The 23,080-nt window shown below is 42.3% G+C and overlaps 1 non-coding gene across 1 annotated transcript; it reads left to right on the top strand.

Annotated features, from left to right (window-relative positions):
• Positions 1 to 2,705: 2,705 nt before the first annotated feature.
• trnal-cag (transfer RNA leucine (anticodon CAG)) lies at positions 2,706 to 2,788 on the top strand. Its single transcript has one exon. It is a non-coding gene; the product is annotated as a tRNA-Leu (tRNA).
• Positions 2,789 to 23,080: the final 20,292 nt, after the last annotated feature.

The raw sequence follows: 23,080 nt of genomic DNA, 5'->3' as shown, positions 1-23,080 counted from the left end.
GCGTGTGTGTACAAGCTTGAATTGGGAAGCACAAGCTCTGCCTACTTCAATATTTTACTTCAACTGAAAAAAGCATGAGAGCCCAAATATTTACTATAGTTTGTGTCAGCCGTGTGCGGGAACCTTTTTCTCCCACTGCGATCTAAGCTCAGACACTGCGTTCTTTGTCAAGCGGATAAAGGGTTCAGGGCATAGGGCACACTTTTACTAATCCAACAGTTTTCCAGTAAATGTTTTGCATCATATACAATTTTGCATACATGGCCACTTTTTTTCTTTCTGTATAAAGCCTGAAAGTCACCAATTACAAAATATACAAGTTGAATAAGTTTACAGCATGATATACTTGAGAAGGAAAATAAGATTTTGTTCAGCTGAATTGCAGTCCAGGACATTGACTGGAGCTATTTTTCCTGGCACATGGTAAAGCAAAATAATCAAACCCAAGCTGGTTTTAAATAAAAAGTTAAACATCCATTTAAACAAACGTTTAACATCAACTATAGAACATCGATTACACATCTAATAGAGTGAAAGCTGGGGCTCCTGAGTGTCTCAGCGGTCTAAAGCACTGCATCTCAGTGCTAGGGGCACCACTACAGACCCTGATTCAGCTCCTGGCTGTGATTGGGAGTTCCATAGGGTGAGGCACAATTGGCCGAGTGTTGTCCAGGTTATGGTTTGGCTGGGGTAGGCTGTCATTGTAAAAAATAATTTGTTCTTAACTGACTTGCCTAGTTAAATAAAAAGATGAAAGTGTATTTCTACTAAAATTATGTGAAAAGTGGGAAGGGTATTTCTGGTAAAATACATTGTGTTGAAATATCATAATGGTGATCTTTTTACTTATCCATATGATGTCTCTATGTCCCAATGTTAAAGAATAATAGTAAAAGCAAGAAGGATTTTTTTTATACTGGAACGCATGGTGTTGAAATATCATCTCATGTATCATCTGTCGTTCAATGTCATGTCATGAGGGTCAACGCTCCAAGTTCAAGTCGTTATTCAATTTGTGAGACTCAACTTTAATTCCAAGTCATAGGATTCAAGTCCACTATTCTATTACTAATATACAATATAGTAATACAATATAATAGAGTACTTTTTGAGTGTGTACATGCTCACTATCAGTTGCACTTATTAGGCTTTCTGAAGTTACACTTTTTGAGTAATGGAATGGTGAGTGCGTATGAGGTATGTGTGTTTGCCAGCCAGACCGTGTGTCAGGAAGTCATATTCCAATAATGGAGTAAGGAGACACACTACAAGAGAAACAATATGAGGGAAATTTCTTCATCACCATGACAGCACCGAGCCCCCTTGCTACAGTGTGTGACATATTTGGTTAATTCTCAGTGACTATAAATAAGAAATGAGGCCTATGGAATTGCGTGAGTGGAAAGTGGAGGGGACAATAACATCTCTAACAATAACATCTCTAATCACTCTGATGGCAGTAGATTCTCACTGTGCTGTTACATTGCTTGGGTGGTGCTTGCTTTTGCTGACACACAGAAGCCCCTCTGTCCTGCTGACACAGGGGGCAAACAACCCGGTGATCACTCTGCCCCACCCAAAAGAGAGAGATAAGTGTGTTAGACACTGAACTGAGGAATGCTGTGACAGTAAGATTTCGGGAAAATTGGGTGTCCACCGCTCACAGAACTTCTTCCACATAGCACCTAGGCGACGATGACCAATCACACACCACTACTATGTGACTCCCTTATTGGGAGGTCAGAGAGGATATGAAAAAAACATGGCAGGCTGTAAAGGTCAAGTCTGGTGTATAGTGATATACAGTCAGTGAGTGGATAAGCCAAGTTTTAATAAAATAATCACTGGTCCAAATGTTCACACCAGGGGGAGCAAGTAACACTCCACTCTCCACAGACACTGAAACAATGCATCTTTCATCTTATTTCTCTCTCATGCTTGTGCAAACGCTGAGACATAAATACTCTTCTCCTGACAGAGCGGGAGTATTTTTGGAGCATAGCCCATCCTACCTTAGGAAGCATTGCAGCCTGTAGGCTGGTTGTGTAGACACACAGGGCAGGGACAACCCAGATCGAGTGACTCCCTGAAATTACACCCCAGGTGAGTCATGAATCCCCTCTTTCACTACAACAGTAACACTGAAGTACGGACAGCGAGTCAGACAACTCTGTCAACATGTACACAGACTATGAATAAGAGATTTAAAGTTGTCTGTGGTCCTCAGGAGGTCTTGTTCTTGCTCCTTCCTCCCCCCAAGTATGCAGCTGTGGCACTTGGTGTGCAGACATCTCCATCAACACAGGCTGAGTGCGTGCTGCAGTGATGCCAGGAGGAGGTCACACCAGGAGACAGAACCCTCTGCTTAGAGTTTGAAACCACGTGCTAACGTTAGCTAGCTGCTAGGAATTATGCATGATAGCTAGCTGCTCATTTGCTTGCTTGCTCGCAGATAAACGTCCTTGTTTCATGATTTATTCAGTTGTTATTCGTCGTACTATTATCACTAACCATCTTTTCAACCGTCTGATTAGAACAGTTGTTATTCACCGTACCATTATCACTAACTATCCTTTCAACCGTCTGATTAGAACAGTTGTTATTCACCGTACCATTATCACTAACTATCTTTTCAACTGTCTTATTAGACAATTGCTAGTACAAAGTCTGTGTTCATATATGGTAAGGTCTTTAGACAAACCGACGTCAGGATGGCCGAGCGGTCTAAGGCGCTGCGTTCAGGTCGCAGTCTCCCCTGGAGGCGTGGGTTCAAATCCCACTTCTGACATTACTTTTAGGAAAGGAAATGTAATTGTCATTTTGTAGGTATCAGGAAAGTTACTGTTAACTAACCAGAAGTTAATCTACACCCACCATTTACATGTGGTACTAGGTTATTTGTTACTTTGTCTCAACGTTAGATTTGGCCCTATGTGCGCGTGACAGACAACTGGGAAAAACTAGCTCCGACTGGGAAAAATCATTTTGAGCAGTCATCCAACTCGGAATTCCAAGTCGGAAACTCGGACCGACGTCATGATTTGACCTAGTTTTTTTTAAAGTTCCCATGCCGTGTTCAAAAGAACTGGGAGTTCTAAAAAAAAAAAATACGAGGTCAAATCATGAAGTCAGAGATCTTCAGGTCAGAAAGTCGGAGCTCTAAAAAGAGTAGAAAGAGGCCAGAGTTCCCGAGTTGGAATTACGAGTTGGATTACCGTTTAATAAATAGTTTTTTTTCCCGGGTTCCCAGTTGTTTAGAACGCACTGAAGTCAGAAATCTGAGATTTCCCAGTTCCAAGTTGTTTTGAACGCGGCACCAGTTGTCTTGAAAGCACCAAAGGTAATGTCAAAGTAGCAAAGACAGTACAGCATGAAGATAGATTTAAACTGCTTCTCCAATAGAAATCCCCAATCACACTTGTAGGCGGTGTCATGGTGAAGTTGGCTAGCTAAGGTCATGCATAGAAAACGTCATCAGGTCTAACGGGGTCATGGCTAGAAGGGATCCAGTTTATGTCAAACTAACGTCAGATTTTATGCTTCGTAGCAGGTAAGGATAATTAACATCTCGAGTTAGGAGAATAGTTTAAGGTTAGGAAAAGGGTTAGGTTTGACATTAATTTGACAAAAGCTAGATCCCTTCTAGCCATGACCGTGTAACGGTCGTATCTCGCCGACCTGCGCATGTCGTCAAATCAAAGCCACTTTCAATTTAAAGTTGTTTTTCATAAAAATGAAAACATCTCAGTTTATCCCTTTCACGAGGTTGGAGTAATAACATGTTCAACTACTTAAGACATTGTATCAAATCTAATTTGTGCCTTTAGATTTCGAGAAAATTAATAACTAAGGAAGATTTTTTTCACGTCTCATGGACTTCTGTTTGGCATTGAGGGATTCTGTATAATTGGATCATGGACTTCCTGTTCAATCGAGTCATAGGAGTGAGGGTGGGGTCAGAATTGTCAATGTGGTTTGATGTGAACAGTGTACTCCTCAGGGAAGTGTGGTTAGTCCAGTGTTCACCCTGATGATGACAGATGACATATTTGAGGTGGGACAGGGCTTGGGTGTGGCCTTGTATGCCGTTGATGGGGCTGTATGGAAGAGAGGTGGGAATGTGAAATATGTGATGACAAAGTTACAAGAAGCTGTGGGAGTTGTGGAAGAATAGTCTCTAGCATGGGAGTTTAGGATGTTTGTGGCCATGTCCTGCTTAATGGTGTTTTCTAGGAGGAAAGTTAAAGATGCTAGGCTGCAAATATACGGTCAGGATATAGGTATGGTGTCTGAGTTTAAGTATTTCGTTATGTGGTTTGATGAGAGGCTTACATAGAAGAGACATGTTGATTATATTGAAATTAAGTGTAGGAAGGTGCTGAACCTCATGAGGGCAGTGGTAGGATATGATTGGGGTTCAGATAGACAAACACTGTTGTATATGTATCAGGCATTGATCAGGTCATCTTTGGATTATGGGTGCTTTGTATAAGGATCGGCAGCCAAAACGGTACTACAGCGCCTGGATAGGATACAGTCAAGGACACTGAGATTGTGTGTGGGTGCCTTCAGGACGACACCTAATGAGGCATTGCAGGTGGATAGTGGGGAACTGCCACTGAGGATAAGGCGGGACAAACTTGCATTAACGTACAAGGCAAGGTTGAAAGGGAGTTAAGAATGACATACTGCGGTACTAGTGAATGATGGGATCGAGGAGGGGGTAAGCAGAGGGGGGGGGGGGGCAAGCAGAGGGCGTACGGGTGGACAGTCGGGCAGAACCTGGTAGAATATGGACTGGGGGAGAGAGAGGTGGGGCTGTCAATTGCATTGGGGAACGTTCCTCTGTGGCTATTTCCGAAACCAAGTGTACATTAGATGTGGACATGATTGAGGGCAGTATAAAACTGCGTGACGACGTGAGAGGAGACTGGAGAGATATATAGATAATCATTTTTATTCATTATTAAGGATATATACAGATGGTTCAAAGGATCCAGTCAGTGGTAGGGTGTAGAGGTCGATCAATTATGATTTTTCAACGCCGATACCGATTATTGGAGGACCAAAAAAAGCAGATGCCGATTAATCGGCCGATTAAAAAAAAAAGAAAAGTATTTGTAATAATGACAATTACAACAATACTGAATGAACACTTATTTTAACTTAATATAATACATCAATAAAATCAATTTAGCCTCAAATAAAATGAAACATGTTCAATTTGGTTTAAATAATGCAAAAACAAAGTGTTGGAGAAGAAAGTAAAAGTGCAATATGTGCCATGTAAAAAAGCTAAGGCGCAGAGTGATTTGGGTTCATCATATTTTATTAAAATGTGAACCAGCTAAAAAATATATAAACAATACAACGAACGAAACGCTTCGTCATGCAAAATACATGCAATCAAACAAAGACTAGAGCCCACAACTGAAGGTGGGAAAAAGGGCTGCCTAAGTATGATCCCCAATCAGAGACAACGATAGACAGCTGCCTCTGATTGGGAACCATACTAGGCCAACAAAGAAAAAGAAAACATTAAAAAAACTAGAGTACCCACCCTAGTCACACCCTGACTTAACCAAAATATAGAGAATAAACAGGGATCTCTAAGGTCAGGGCGTGACAACTGCAGCTAATCAAGAAAGTAATAGGGCTAACAGAGTGTTGCATAGGAATATTACTCCTGAGAATCTAGTTGATTTCCAAAGGAAGATAGCTTTAGTATGTAGGGTCATTAAGTCTGTCAAGAGAAATGCTTGGAGACAGTTCTGCTCTACAATAGACAGTGGTACTGAGCTGGGGGATGTATGGTCTATGTTGAAGAAAATAACTGAAAGAAGCAAGTCAACTTGAATTCCAGTTTTGGTTGTGGGTCAAAAAATGGCCGTAACTGATGAAGAAAAAGCTGACTTGTTGGGGAAGACATTTGCTAGGGTACATAGTGGTGTTACTTTGGATCAAGTATATAAGCAACGCAGGTGTGAGATTTTAAATGCTCATGTTAATGTTAATAAGAAAAGGGATACCGCTGACTCTTCTTTGGATATTGATTTTACTGTTAATGAGATGCGTTCAGCCTTTAGGCTATGGATATACTGCCCCAGGTTATGATCAGTTGGCCATGTAATGTTTAAGCATCTACCTGATGAGGTCATACATGTTCTTCTAGGATTATTTAATAAGATTTGGATTGAGGGGGTTATACCTTCTGGTTGGAAACGTGCAGTAATATTACCTTTTGTAAAGCCTGGTAAGGACTCTTCATGAGCGGACAGTTATAGACCAATAGCACTGACCTCTAACTTGTGTAAACTGATGGAAAAGATGACAGTCATATTTCCTGGAACATAGAGGTTTATTGAGTCAATGTCAAAGTGGATTCCATAAAGGTTGATCTACTTTTGATGCATTAGTAAAGGTGAGCAATGAAGTTGAAAAACTCTGATCATGAAAGAAGTAATGGTTCCTGTCTTTTTTCTTTACATTGAAAAGGCTTATGACACTACAGTATGTGGAGAGAAAGCCTACTGATTAAGATGGAAAGACTTGGTATTGGTGGGAGATTATATAACTGGGTTTTGACCTACTAATTTAATCGCTCTTTTTGGGTTAAAATAGGATCCATTTTATCTGATGCCTATGGAGTTGACAATGGTACTCAAGGCAGGGCTATCAGTCCAATTTTGTTCAACATTATGATTAAAGATGTGTTTTTGAATGTAGGTAGGGGGCTTCCCTATATGCTGATGATGGAGCTATTTGGAAGAGGGGAAGGAATGTCTCTCATGTGATCAAATCTATTCAACAAGCTACAGTGGATGTTGAAAGAGGGTCGATTGACTGGGGTTTTAAATTGTCAGTGGCAAAGACTTGTTTTATGTTCTCGAAGAAGAAAGTTGCTGATAATATACAGTTGTTTCTGTATGGACATCCTATGGGGAGAGTTTATAAGGAAAAAATGTTTGGGTCTATGGTTCAATGAGCGATATAAATGGGAAAATCATGTCCTAAATGTTTAAACAAAGTGTAAGAAGGTAGTGAATCTTATGCGCTCGGTCTCTGGTTATGAATGGGGTGCTGACAGACAATCGTTGATGGATATTTATAGAGCTCTGATCAGGACGACAATTGATTACAGGTGTATAGTTTATGGAACAGCGTTGAAGACTTGGCTTCAGAGCTGGGCAGAATCCAGTATTTAGCTTTAAGGATATGTATTGGTGCATTTAAATCAAGATCTGTATGTGCCTTACTAGTGGAGGCAGGTGAGATGTCTTTGGATATACGGTATAAAAATGGTCATTAGCTTATTAGGTTGAAAAGCTGTGAGGTTGAGCATCCCACTGCTACTGTTCTAGATGACTGTGGGAATATACTAGTAGACAAGGCAGTGGTTTTGGTTGGACAGTTGGAAAGCTTGCTAATGAGAGTGGTTTGAGGAAGTTAGAGGTTGGCCCTTCTGTGGTGATAGGGACTGTTCCTCCATGGTTACTCCCTGATCATGTTGTTGATCTAACCTTGGTAGGGAAAGGAAAGATTGGTCAGAGGTCAGTGATATAGGGAAACTGGTTGACAATTACATTGGTAGAAGTTTTTGTGCTTTTCACAGATGGATCCAAAGACCCAGATAGCACAGGAGCAGGCGTTTACGTTCCTGAATTTGATGTGCAGATATGTAGAAGACTAACAGATGAACGAACTGTCAGTATACTCAGTTAAGATTTAGACATTTCTCCAAAAAGTACGATCTTTGTCCCCATGTGCAGTTGCAAACCGTAGTCTGACAGAACGTGTCTCCTTCCTGAGTGGTATGACGGCTGCGTGGTCCCATGGTGTTTATACTTGCGTACTATTGTTTGTACAGATGAACGTGGTACCTTCAGGTGTTTGGAAATTGCTCCCAAGGATGAACCAGACTTGTGGAGATTTGCAATTTCTTTTCTAAGGTCTTGGCTGATTTCTTTTGATTTTCCCATGATGTCAAGCAAAGAGGCACTGAATTTGAAGGTAGGCCTTGAAATACATCCACAGGTACACCTCCAATTGACTCAAATTATGTCAATTAGCCTATCAGAAGCTTCTAAAGCCATGACATAATTTTCTGGAATTTTCCAAGCTGTTTAAAGGCCATGTCAACTTAGTGTATGTAAACTTCTGACCCACTAGAATTGTGATACAGTGAATTCTAAGTGAAATAATCTGTCTGTAAACAATTGTTGGAAGAATTACTTGTGTCATGCACAAAGTAGATGTCCTAACCGACTTGCCAAAACTAGTTTGTTTAACAAGAAATTTGTGGAGTGGTTGAAAAACGAGTTTTCATGACTCTAGCCTAAGTCTATGTAAACTTCAGACTTCAACTGTACATATGAGATGAGTAATGCAAGATATGTAAACATTATTAAAGTGGCATTATTAAAGTGATCCATTTATTAAAGTGGCCAATGATTTCAGGTCTGTATGTAGGCAGCAGCCTCACTGTGTTAGTGATGTCTGTTTAACAGTCTGATGGCCTTAAGATAGAAGCTGTTTTTCAGTCTCTCGGTCCCAGCTTTGATGCACCTGCACTGACTCGCTTTCTGGATGGTAGCGGGGTGGACAGGCAGTGGCTCGGTTGGTTTTTGTCCTTGATGTGACATCGGATGCTGCAGGTGTCCTGGAGGGCAGGTAGTTTGCCCCCGGTGATGCGTTGTGCAGACCGCACCACCCTCTGGAGAGCCTTGCAGTTGTGGGCGGTGCAGTTGCCGTACTAGGTGGTGATACAGCCCAACAGGATGCTCTCAATTGTGCATCTGTAAAAGTTTGTGAGGATGTTAGGTAACAAGCCAAATTTCTTCAGCCTCCTATCTGTGTGGGTGGACCATTTTAGTTTGTCTGATGTGTACGCTGAGGAACTTAAAACTTTCCACCTTCTCCACTACTGTCCCGTTGATGTGGATAAGGGGGTGCTCCCTCTGCTGTTTCCTGAAGTCCACAATCATCTCCTTTGTTTTGTTGATGTTGAGTGAGAGGTTGTTTTCCTGACACCACACTCACTTCAAGTGCCCTCACCTCCTCCCTGTAGGCTGTCTTGTCGTTGTTGGTAATCAAGCCCACTACTGTTGTGTCATCTGCAAACCTGATGATTGAGTTGAAGGCGTGCATGGCAACGCAGTCATGGGTGAACAGGGAGTACAGGAGGGGTCTGAGCACGCACCCTTGTGGGGCCCCAGTTTTGAGGATCAGCGAAGTGGAGATATAGTTTCCTACCTTTACCACCTGGGGGCGGTTCCAATTATTTTGGTAACGAGTTTATAATAGCAATAAGGCACCTCGGGGGTTTGTGGTGCGTAAGAACAGCCCTTCTTACAGTTCATCAACTGTACTGTATTTGTCTGTGTAACAGTGAGGCTGCACCTGCAGAGGAGCCAGATGAGCTAAGGTAGTTGTCTATTATTACATGTGTATTTTTCCGTAATTTTCAATAGTTCATAGCAGATTTATATCTCCAGTGACTCACTGGATGAGGACCCACAAGCTGAGAACATGGCTTGCCAAATTATGCTCAGGTATAGACTTGCTATCTGAACTTCAGTCACTTTAGTGTTTTTGTGGGTTACATTATTTGGTGTAACCTCAGTCACTAGCTCCCAAATACAATCTTTCGCAATGAATACTCAGTTTCTGCCCCGTCTACTCTACACTTAGGCCATGCAAGTACATTTTTCTGTCAGCGTTATTAACTCCCAAGTATTCATTTGCAAACAGAAAAATAACTCCCAAGTATTCATTTGCATGGCCTGTATTTGGAATAGAAGATGTAGAGCTGATAGTACTAATTTTAAAAGCATGTCGTTGGGCTTGTTAAAAGCATTTTTCTTCCCTTCCTTTTCACCTTGCAGTTTTGGCAAACGTACCACACCTTGACCATGATTATGATCAGAATCCTCTGCCTGCGGAGGAGCAGCTTGAAGAGGCATCAACAAGGTTGTTCGTCAGGCTTAGGAAATTGCGAAGCTTCAGGCAAACCAGTTCCTCCTTCTATGCTTCCAGTGTGAAAAAAGAAAAATATTTACACTGAATTTAGAGACTACAGTACTATAAAGCTGCTTTTCTGGCTTTACAGCCAACAGCAGAGACCATGGATAGATGGAGTCAGGTACAGTGCTTAAACAAAACAGATGAATACCCACTTAGAGTTGGCTTTAAAGCTTAACCCTAATGGATCAGTTCTTCCTCTTTCTGTGCCGTGTTAGACAGGGCCTCCTTGAACTGGATTTAGCTGTTTGTTTCAATGTATCACACTCCACAGTCACCTGGGTAGGATATGTGTCACCTGGGTAAACTACCTTTACTTCATGCTAGGATCCCTTCCAATTTGTCCCTAAAGGGTAACTGTTAATGAGCGGATGCCCCTCTGTTTCAGGAACACATTCCCACATACCAGAGTAATACTGGACTGTACTGAATGAAATACTTATGGCAGAGAAATTAACATTAAATTCTCTGGCAACAGCTTTGGTGGACATTCCTGCAGTCAGCATGCCAATTGCACACTCCCTCAAAACTTGAGACATCTGTGGCATTGTGTTGTGTGACAAAACTGCACATTTTAGAGTGGCCTTTTATTGCCCCCAGCACAAGGTCCACCTGTGTAATGATCATGAAATCAGCTTCTTGATATGCCACACCTGTCAGGTGGAGGAATTATCTTGGCAAAGGAGAAATGCTAACTAACAGGGATTGTAAACACATTGTGCACAACATTTGAGACAAATAAGCATTTTGTGTATATGGAACATTTCTGGGATGTTTTATTTTAGCTCATGAAATATTGGACCAACACTTTACATGTTGCATTTATATTTTTGTTCAGTATAGATGAGGTAATGCGCTGAGAGCGCACACGATGACAGACTTTATAGTTACTTTGCGCTCTAGTTTCCCTCTTGAGATGTTCTGCGTCAGACTGTCTCCATACCACTGTAAAGGTCCATCTCATCTTGATTCAGAACAGTTGTAAAGCTACTGGGCTGTGGAGGCAGTGGAAAGGTGGGTAATCATCAGTGGGGGTGGGCTCTGGCACATTGAGAGTCTGATATGTCAAGGCAGATCACTATACTGCAAGGGTAAACTTTGGCTGATGTGCTGGAGTGCATGAATGTACTTCCAATGTCAGAGGTTCTTAAGGCTTTGTGCAAATTCTTCGCAAGGCAGGGGGAGTGGTACTGGGCAGTAGAGGTCACTTACAATCCCTCACCTGTCTGGGGTAAAGAAGTTTTGCTCTGCGAGGGAGGGACAGTCTTGCATCCCATTTTGATGTAGTTTGCTAGTGTACAGCAAACCAATAAGGTGATTACACTGTCCTTGTCCAGCTTTGCAGTTGCACTATGACTTTTCAATGAAGGGACTCTCAGGCAGTGATGCCAATTTAGCAATTTTGTTGCTAGATTTAGCAACTTTTTAGAGTACCCTGGCAACTTCTTTTTCAAACAGCACCTAGCAACAAATTTAGCTACTTTTAAAAATGTATTTGGAGCTTTTAGCAACTTTTGAAAAGTGACTCAAACGCTAAAATGCACTCATTTTCCCTCTAAATGACACAAAAACGATTTTCGCTGTCACATACTCAGTCACAACACATGTCCTGGCTGCAAAAGTGCATTGTGAGTGACATCAGCAGCAGGCGCTCAGCTCTTGCACAGGCAGCAGCAGGCCAGCAGCAATTTCAGCAAATTAAAAAGCATTGTTGGATGACTGCAGCAGCAGTAATATGCGTTCGACGAGACAAACCCAAAGAATATAGTTGGTCACATATGTTTGATCTTGAACAGAGCTTACAACATCAATCAACATGTCTCAATCAAAATTGTACAGCCAGAAGTAGCTTTAAGCACCAGCTGTCAGAGCAGCTCATAGATTACTGCACCTGTACATAACCCATCTACAATTTAGCCCAAACAACTACCTCTTTACCTACTGTATTTATTTATTAATTTATTTTGCTCCTTTGCACCCCATTATTTCTGTCTCTACTTTGCACTTTCTTCCAATGCAAACCAACCATTCCAGTGTTTTTTTTAGTTTTTATTTTACTTGCTGTGTTGTACTCACTTCGCCTCCATGGCCTTTTTATATTTTTATTTATTTATACATATATCTGTTTGCCTTCACCCCCCTTATCTCACCTCACTTGCTCACATTGTATATACTGTAGACTTATTTTTTTCACTGTATTATTGACTATATGTTTGTTTTTACTCCATGTGTAACTATGTGTTGTTGTATGTGTCGAACTGCTTTGCTTTATCTTGGCCAGGTCGCAATTGTAAATGAGAACGTGTTCTCAATTTGCCTACCTGGTTAAATAAAGGTTAAATAAATAAAAAAATAAAAAAGAAGTACAGAAAAGAGTGGGAGTCTGTACCTGAATTTAAAGGGTGGCTGAAGCCAGTAATTCGGGATGATTGTCGGGCGCACTGCAAATCAGATATGCTTGCAAAAATGTATGACATCAAAAAACATTGTGCTACAGCAAAGCATATAAATAAATCAAAACCGTACAACCCCACAACGCAGTCTACATTAACACAGTTGGTTAAAAAAGTGGATAACTGCAAAAGCGCAGAAGCTACTATGGCAATGGCCACTGCAGAGCATTGTTCGCTGCTAGCATGCGACCATTTAGGTATGGCTTGCAAAGCTGCCTTTTCAGATTCTGTGGCAGCAACAACTTCCAAATACACCGCACCAAGTGCACAGAAATGATTAGGGGAGTACTGGCTCCTTATTTTCTCAAAAGGGTAACATCAGATGTGGGGGATGAGAAGTTCAGTCTCCTTTTGGATGAGTCCACTGATGTCAGTGTCTCGAAATACCTGTGTGTGGTGGTGATTTGGTATTTCAGTGCAAAAAAAATAACCGCTGTGTCCACATTTCTCGGGCTGGTTGAATTGGAGGGGGGCGATGCCAGATCAATAGCAAAGGCGGTAGTTGAGTTTCTTGAGAAGTGTAATCTTAAAAAGAGAATCTTCAGGTTATTGGCACTGATAATGCGTCCGTGATGACTGGGGTGCACAACGGGATGCGCATGATTTTAAAGGAAGAATGTGCATTGCCCAATTTGGTACTCATCCGCTGTGTGTGCCAGTCTTTACAATTGGCTGTCTGTGCAGCATCCAAAGAAACCATTCCTAGGAGTGTTGAGTACTTAATCAGGGAAACCTACAACTGGTTTTCCATTTCCCCAAAACAGCGCGAGGCGTACAAAGCAGTGTATGCCACCATTAATTGTGGCCAGAAACCCCTGCATATCACCAAAGTGTGTGCCACATGTTGGCTATCGATTGAGCCTACGGTAACTCGTATATTGAGCCAGTGGGAAGAACTGAAACTCCACTTTGAGTTGACCAAGGCCAGTGAGCGTTGCTACATGGCGGATGTGCTCCACGCCATGTACATGGACAAAACCAACTATGTCTACCTGACATTCTTGAAATCAATTCTGTCTGGCGTACAAGTTGTAGTGAAGTCGTTTGAGGGAGAGCAAACAGATCCTGTCAAGCTTTTGGACCTCTTAACATCAATTTGCAGCAGAGTAGTCAACCCTATGGCAAAAATTGATGTCCTGAAGGATGCCATTGATGGACATCTCAGTCCATCACCATACCTTGGGTACCTTTTCGAGAGCACAGTGTACCAACTCAGTCTTGCGCCAGAGGACAAAAAGGTCATTCGGAGACAGTGCATCAACTACATTGTTGCTTTAAGCAAGGAGCTGCAAGCAAGGCTCCCAGACAACCTTGAAGCCTTGCGAAACATGGCCTTGTTCAGTGTTAAGGAAACGCTAAAGCACAATAAAGGCACCACTGAAATGATTAAAGTAGCTGAGCTACTGGGATACCAGCCCCAAACAATTGATAAAATTGTTTCCCAAAGGAGAAACATCCATCTGTTTAGGTGGGACTCAACTGAAAATACAGTCGAGTTTTGGAGTGAAGTCAATAACTACACAGACTCTTCCGGGTCAAATCCATTTGAAGAACTGTGCAAAGCTGCACTCGCTGTCCTCTCCTTGCCACACTCAAATGCGGAGGTTGTTGCGGCGGCTGTTCAGCCAAATGAGTGTGTCACTGCACACTCTCAACTCCATACTCCTGGTGCGGTATGGACTGAAATGGCTGGTGATACCTGTTACCAGCATAAACTACCAAGTGAAGTTCTGCAGCAGTTTGGCACCATAGCAGCATACAGCTTTAAAACTTATTGCGAATCATTGGGACGCTAACGTCCCATCTGGCCAACATCCAGTGAAATTGCAGAGCGCAAAATTCAAATTAAATTACTATAAATATTTAACTTTCATGAAATCACAAGTGCAAAACATCAAAATAAAGCTTAACTTGTTGTTAATCCAGCTGCCGTGTCAGATTTCAAAAATGCTTTACGGCGAAAGCAAACCATGCGATTATCTGAGGACAGCGCCCAGCACACAAATGCAAAACAAATCATTTTCAACCAGGGAGTTGCGACACGAAAGTCAGAAATAGTGATATAATATATGCCTTACCTTTGAAGATCTTCTTCTGTCTGCACTCCAAAAGGTCCCAGTTACATTACAAATGGTCCTATTGTTCGATAAAGTCCTTCTTTATATCCATAAAAACTCAGTTTAGCTGGCACGCTTCAGTCAATAATCCACTCGGTTTCCCTCCTACAAAATGCATACAAAATGAATCCCAAACGTTACCAATAAGTCAATCAACGTTTATAATCAAACCTTAGGTACCCTAATACGCAAATACACAATCAAATTTAAGACAGATAATCGTTATTGTCTTTACCAGAGATTAAAAAAAGAACGCCCTCTTTCGGCCAGGCGCTTGGAAACACTACAGCCAAAATGGGAGCCACTAGAAAAACTACAACTTCTCCCTAATTTTTCCAAAAACCAGCCTGAAACTCTTTCTAAAGACTGTTGACATCTAGTGGAAGCCCTAGGAACTGCAATCGGGGACAATTTCACACTATTATAGAAGTGCCAGCCATTGAAATCAGTGGTATGCTGATTTTTTTTGTTGTTGATGGTTTGTCCTCGGGGTTTCGCCTACCATTTCAGTTCTGTTATACTCACAGATAACATTTAAATTTTTTCCCTCATTCAACTTTTTCACTCCGGACGCTTTATCTGGACATGGTTCGTCAGCACTTTCAACAGCCGAAGCTAAGTAGTAACATTAACATGATGTCTTCTAATTGCAGTCGCTGTACTCATAATATACAGGAGAACGATCGCCTTACGGCGAGGATAGCTGTGCTACAAGCCCAGCTTCAGACGCAATCGTTAGGCAAGGGTAATTTCAGTGTAGGAAAGGATGAAACGGCGTCTGTGCCACCAGTAAGTACAGATAGTAACGTTAGTATAAATCCCCCCGCACAGTCCCCGCAGCCGGACAACTTTCTCATGGCTTCTGGAGGGAAATGCTGTAGGAATGCTCAACTGGTGTCGCTCATTCAGCCGACAGAAACGTTCAACCGGTTTTCCCCGTTAAGTAGCGAGTCGGAGTCTGAGGCCGAGTCTTCTCTTGTCTCTACTCCTCCCGTTACGGGGTCTGAGATGCCGAAGGCTCCCACCATTAGCTCTGACAAATTGAAAACCCTAGTCATTGGCGACTCCATTACCCGCAGTATTAGACTTAAAACGAATCACCCAGCGATCATACACTGTTTACCAAGGGGCAGGGCTACCGACGTTAAGGCTAATCTGAAGATGGTGCTGGCTAAAGCTAAAACTGGCGAGTGTAGAGAGTATAGAGATATTGTTATCCACGTCGGACCCAACGATGTTAGGATGAAACAGTCAGAGGTCACCAAGCGCAACATAACTTCCGCGTGTAAATCAGCTAAAAAGATGTGTCGGCATCGAGTAATTGTCTCTGGCCCCCTCCCAGTTAGGGGGAGTGACGAGCTCTTCAGCAGAATCTCACAACTCAATCGCTGGTTGAAAACTGTTTTCTGCCCCTCCCAAAAGATAGAATTTGTAGATAATTGGCCCTCTTTCTGGGACTCACCCACAAACAGGACCAAGCCTGACCTGCTGAGGAGTGACGGACTCCATCCTAGCTGGAGGGGTGCTCTTATCTTATCTACCAACATAGACAGGGCTTTAACTCCTCTAGCTCCACAATGAAATAGGGTGCAGGCCAGGCAGCAGGCTGTTAGCCTACCTGCCAGCTTAGTGGAGTCTGCCACTAGCATAGTCAGTGTAGTCAGCTCAGCCATCCCCATTGAGACTGTGTCTGTGCCTCGACCTAGGTTGGGCAAAACTAAACATGGCGGTGTTCGCCTTAGCAATCTCATTAGGATAAAGACCTCCTCCATTCCTGCCATTATTGAAGAGATCGTGATACCTCACATCTCAAAATAGGGTTACTTAATGTTAGATCCCTCACTTCAAAGGCAGTTATAGTCAATGAACTAATCACTGATCATAATCTTGATGTGATTGGACTGACTGAAACATGGCTTAAGCCTGATGAATTTACTGTGTTAAATGAGGCCTCACCTCCTGGTTACACTAGTAACATCCCGCAAAGGCGGAGGTGTTGCTGACATTTACGATAGCAAATTTCAATTTACAGAAAAGGCTTTCGGAGTCATCATCGACTCAGTGGGTTTTGTCCAACATGTCTCTGGACCTACTCACTGCCACAGTCATACTCTGGACCTAGTTTTGTCCCATGGAATAAATGTTGTAGATCTTAATGTTTTTCCTCATAATCATGGACTATCAGACCACCATTTTATTACGTTTGCAATCGCAACAAATAATCTGCTCAGACCCCAACCAAGGAGCATCAAAAGTCGTGCTATAAATTCTCAGACAACACAAAACTTCCTTGATGCCCTTCCAGACTCCTTCTGCCTACCCAAGGACGTCAGAGGACAAAAATCAGTTAACCACCTAACTGAGGAACTCAATTTAACCTTGCGCAATACCCTAGATGCAGTTGCACCCCTAAAAACGAAAAACATTTCTCATAAGAAACTAGCTCCCTGGTATACAGAAAATACCCGAGCTCTGAAGCAAGCTTCCAGAAAATTGGAACGGAAATGGCGCCACACCAAACTGGAAGTCTTCCGACTAGCTTGGAAAGACAGTACCGTGCAGTATCGAAGAGCCCTCACTGCTGCTCGATCGTCCTATTTTTCCAACTTAATTGAGGAAAATAAGAACAATCCAAAATATATTTTTGATACTGTTGCAAAGCTAACTAAAAAGCAGCATTCCCCAAGAGAGGATGGCTTTCACTTCATCAGTAATAAATTCATGAACTTCTTTGAGGAAAAGATCATGACCATTAGAAAGAAAATTACGGACTCCTCTTTAAATCTGCGTATTCCTCCAGGGCTTAGCTGTCCTGGATCTGCACAGCTCTGCCAGGGCCTGGGATCGGGAGAGACACTTAAGTGTTTTAGTACTATATCTCTTGACACAATGATGAAAATAATCATGGCCTCTAAACCTTCAAGCTGCATACTGGATCCTATCCCAACTAAACTACTGAAAGAGCTGCTTCATGTGCTTGGCCCTCCTATGTTGAACATAATAAACGGCTCTCTATCCACCGGATGTGTACCAAACTCACTAAAAGTGGCAGTAATAAAGCCTCTCTTGAAAAAGCCAAACCTTGACCCAGAAAATATAAAAAACTATCGGCCTATATCGAATCTTCCATTGCTCTTAAAAATTTTAGAAAAAGCTGTTGCACAGCAACTCACTGCCTTCCTGAAGACAAACAATGTATACGAAATGCTTCAGTCTGGTTTTAGACCCCATCATAGCACTGAGACTGCACTTGTGAAGGTGGTAAATGACCTTTTAATGGCGTCAGACCGAGGCTCTGCATCTGTCCTCGTGCTACTAGACCTTAGTGCTGCCTTTGACACCATCGATCACCACATTCTTTTGGAGGGACTGGAAACCCAAATTGGTCTACACTGACAAGTTCTGGCCTGGTTTAGATCTTATCTGTCGGAAAGATATCAGTTTGTCTCTGTGAATGGTTTGCCCTCTGACAAATCAACTGTACATTTCGGTGTTCCTCAAGGTTCCGTTTTAGGACCACTATTGTTTTCACTATATATTTTACCTCTTGGGGGATGTTATTCGAAAACATAATGTTAACTTTCACTGCTATGCGGATGACACACAGCTGTACATTTCAATGAAACATGGTGAAGCCCCAAAACTGCCCTCGCTAGAAGCCTGTGTTTCAGACGTAAGGAAGTGGATGGCTGCAAACTTTCTACTTTTAAACTCGGACAAAACAGAGATGCTTGTTCTAGGTCCCAAGAAACAAAGAGATCTTCTGTTAAATCTGACAATTCATTTTGATGGTTGTAAAGTCATCTCAAATAAAACTGTGAAGGACCTCGGCGTTACTCTTGACCCTGATCTCTCTTTTGACGAACATATCAAGACTGTTTCAAGGACAGCTTTTTTCCATCTACGTAACATTGCAAAAATCAGAAATTTTCTGTCCAAAAATTATGCAGAAAAATTTATCCATGCATTTGTTACTTCTAGGTTAGACTACTGCAATGCTCTACTTTCCGGCTACCCGGATAAAGCACTAAATAAACTTCAGTTAGTGCTAAATACGGCTGCTAGAATCCTGACTAGAACCAAGAAATTTGAAGAAAGCCTACACTGGCTTCCTGTTAAGGCAAGGGCTGATTTCAAGGTTTTACTGTTAACCTATAAAGCGTTACATGGGCTTGCTCCTACCTATCTTTCCGAGTTGGTCCTGCCGTACATACCTACACGTACGCTACGGTCACAAGACGCAGGCCTCCTAATTGTCCCTAGGATTTCTAAGCAAACAGCTGGAGGCAGGGCTTTCTCCTATAGATCTCCATTTTTATGGAACGGTCTGCCTACCCATGTGAGACACGCAGACTCGGTCTCAACCTTTAAGTCTTTACTGAAGACTTATCTCTTCAGTAGGTCATATGATTGAGTGTAGTCTGGCCCAGGAGTGTGAAGGTGAACGGAAAGGCTCTGGAGCAACGAACCGCCCTTGCTGTCTCTGCCTGGTCGGTTCCCCTCTCTCCACTGGGATTCTCTGCCTCTAACCCTATTACAGGGGCTGAGTCACTGGCTTACTGGTGCTCTTTCATGCCGTCCCTCGGAGGGGTGCGTCACTTAAGTGGGTTGAGTTACTGACGTGATCTTCCTGTCTGGGTTGGCGGCCCCCCTTGGTTTGTGCTGTGGTGGAGATCTTTGTGGGCTATACTCGGCCTTGTCTCAGGATTGTAAGTTGGTGGTTGTAGATATCCCTCTAGTGGTGCGGGGGCTGTGCTTTGGCAACGTGGGTGGGGTTATATTCTTCCTGTTTGGCCCTGTCCGGGGGTATCATTGGATGGGGCCACAGTGTCTCCTGACCCCTCCTGTCTCAGCCTCCAGTATTTATGCTGCAGTAGTTTATGTGTCGGGGGGCTAGGGTCAGTTGGTTATATCTGGAGTACTTCTCCTGTCTTATCCAGTGTCCTGTGTGAATTTAAGTATGCTCTCTCTAATTCTCTCCTTCTCTCTTTCTTTCTCTCTCTCGGAGGACCTGAGCCCTAGGACCATACGTCAGGACTACCGTGCATGATGACTCCTTGCTGTCCCCAGTCCACCTGGCCTTGCTGCTATTCCAGTTTCAACTGTTCTGCCTGCGGTTATGGAACCCCTATCTGTCCCAGACCTGCTGTTTTCAACTTTTAATGATCGGCTATGAAAAGCCAACTGACATTTATTCCTGATTATTATTTGACCATGCTTGTCACTTATGAACATTTTGAACATCTTGGCCATGTTCTGTTATAATCTCCACCCGGCACAGCCAGAAGAGGACTGGCCACCCCTCATAGCCTGGTTCCTCTCTAGGTTTCTTCCTAGGTTTTGGCCTTTCTAGGGAGTTTTTCCTAGCCACCGTGCTTCTACACCTGCATTGCTTGCTGTTTGGGGTTTTAGGCTGGGTTTCTGTACAGCACTTCGAGATATTAGCTGATGTACGAAGGGCTATATAAAATAAACTTGATTTGATTAATAGTTTTAGAAACTTTAGAGTGTTTTCTATCCAAATCTACCAATTATATGCATATCCTAGCTTCTGGGCCTGAGTAGCAGGCAGTTTACTTTGGGCACGCTTTTCATTTGGACACCTCCCCCCACATTAAGTCATCTAAAATGGGTGCTCACTATTGGAAAATGTACTGTTATCAACGTTCAACAGATGCTGCAGCCACATGATGTCCAAAAGTACAGCCTGGTCTCATAGACTAGACGTAACATAGTAAAGGTAAATCCGGACACTCAAATTAGTATGTGTTACGTTTTGGTATGGTGGTTGGTCGGGGTGGATGGGTAGACCTATAACACGAACGTCTAGTAACCCAAAGGTTGCGTGTTTGAATCTCATCACAGACCACTTAAGCATTTTAGCTAATTAGCAACTTTGCAACTACTTACTATTTGTTTGCTACTTTGCAACTACTTAGCACGTTAGCAAACCCTTCCCCAAACCTTAATCCTTTAACCTAACTCCTGACTCTAACCCTTGGCTCCTGAGTGGCGCAGCAATCTAAGGCACTGCATCTCAGTGCAAGAGGTGATCGCTATAGTACCTGGTTTGAATCCTGGCTGTATCACACTGTGATTGGGAGTCAAAGAGGATGGCGCACAATTTGCCCAGTGTCATCTGGGTTTCGCCGGAGTAGGCTGTCATTGTAACTGATTTGCCGAGTTAAATAAAGGTAATTAAAAAAACGAGCTAATGTTAGCATTAGCCACTTAGCTAACATTAGTGTTATCCACCTAGCTAACGTTAGCCACAACAAATTGGAATTTGTAAAATATACGTTTAGCAAATTTGTAACATATTGTACAAATGGCAATTCGTAACAGATCATTTTAAATGGATGATGGACATCCACAAATGAATACTTGTGGTGCTTTCAAGACAACTGGGGGAAAAAATAGGTAAAAAAATAGGTCAAAGTCAAAGCTCTAGAAAGATGCCCGAGTATCCGAGTTGGATGAACGTTCTAAATTATTTTTCCCATAAGGAGCTTGTTCCCAGTTGTCTTGAAAGCACTGAAGTCAGATAATTCAGACAAGTTGTTTTGAATGTGGCAGTACCATACGAAATGTAACATATCATACTATAATTTACATTTACTATGTTACATCTACCCCTTTGTCAAGGTTGCAGCCAGCCAGCATAGAATAGGGCTAATGACTTATAACGTGAGCTAATGACTGTTTAACCCAGTGATGTAGCCGAGTCCGAATCAAGTCCCAAGTCCCCTGTGCTCGAGTCCAAGTCCGAGTCACCAATGGTTGAGTCACGAGTCCCTATGGCTAGTCCAATATCCAAGTGCTCAAGTCTTGGTTCAAATACTCAAGTCTGAGTCACTGGGTCCACATTAACACAAAATAAAGTTATTTATCCAGTCAGATATAGTGTAGTGGCAAGAGGGATTTAGTCAACATATTGTTTGCTATCCCTTATCCTTTCTTTCTGTGCCACCAAATGTGCCACCAAAAACGTTCTCAAACATTGCAGATAGAAATTCCATGAATAGAGCTGACATTCAATAGTGTGCAATTCAGGGCGTTCCTGCATGTGGGCATTCCTGCATCCCATTGGTTTTTGCATGAACTGAGAAAACACTGTCCCTCAGTCGCCCCCGCCTCCAGCTAGCACAGCAGGAGGGAGGGAGGCTGGGGCGACACGTGTGTTTAACTTTTTATGGCTGCAGGGGCAGTATTGAGTAGCTCTGATTAAAGGTGCCCATTTCAAACGGCCTCGTACTCAATTCTTGCTCGTACAATATGCATATTATTATTACTATTGGATAGAAAACACTCTCTAGTTTCTAAAACCGTTTGAATTATATCTGTGAGTCAAACAGAACTCATTTGGCACAAACTTCCTGACCAGGAAGTGGAAAGTCTGAAATCGAGGCTCTGTTCTTCTTCCTGCCTATAAATGGGCATGATACGTAAGAGTCTACATGCACTTCATAGACCTTCCCCTGGATGTCAAGAGGCTGTGAGAGAAGAAATTTCGTGTTTATCTTGGTCTGAAGTGGAATACAGGCTCTTTGTATGACGTGTCCCTCATTTCCGGTACTCTGGGGAGCGCGAGGTGGACAGTGGGATTGCCTTCTGTTTAGCTGCCGTTATGGACGACTACTATCTCCGGCTTTGATTTTATTTGATACATGTGACCATATCATCGTAAAGTATGTTTTTTCAATATAGTTTAATCAGATTATCGAAATTTTTTCGGGAGTTTTGCCGTGTTCCGTTCTCTGACTTTGCTGACGATGGAGAGATCCGTGCCACTTGGCTAGTGCGCGTGCTAAATCAAGAGGGAAAGTTGCCGTTCTAAATCCAAACAACGATTGTTCTGGACAAAGGACACCTTGTCCAACATTCTGATGAAAGATCAGCAAAAGTAAGAAACATTTTATGATGCTATTTCATATATCTGTCGTACATGTGAACTAGTCGTGGGCGGCCAACGTTTGGGTACTCTAGCTATACCGAAGCTGCATATCGTAATTAAGTTATTTTTAGAATTCTAACACTGCGATTTCATTAAGAACTAATGGATCTATCATTTCCTATACAACATGTATGTTTTAGTTATGTTTATGAATAGCTATTTGGTCAGAATATGCGTGTCAGAAAAAGTGTCAGGAAAAGTCCGGACGTAGTGGGAAAAAGTAGCTAAGTTAGCACAATGTGTAACCATTGATTTCATCTCTAAATATGCACATTTTCGAACAAACTCTATATGCATTGTGTAATATGATGTTATAGGACTGTCATCTGAAGAATTCTGAGAAGGTTAGTGAAAAAATTAATATATTTTGGTGGTTTATACGTTATCGCTATTTTTGCCTTGAATCAATGCTGTTGTGATGTTTGCTATTGTGGTAAGCTAATATAACGCTATATTGTGTTTTCGCTGTAAAACACTTGATAAATCGGAAATATTGTCTGGAATCACAAGATGCCTGTCTTTCAATTGCTGTACAC

The sequence above is a fragment of the Salvelinus fontinalis genome, chromosome 12 (genome assembly GCF_029448725.1).
Source record: "Salvelinus fontinalis isolate EN_2023a chromosome 12, ASM2944872v1, whole genome shotgun sequence".
NCBI lineage: Eukaryota > Metazoa > Chordata > Actinopteri > Salmoniformes > Salmonidae > Salvelinus > Salvelinus fontinalis.
This window is presented reverse-complemented; position numbering and strand designations above follow the sequence as displayed.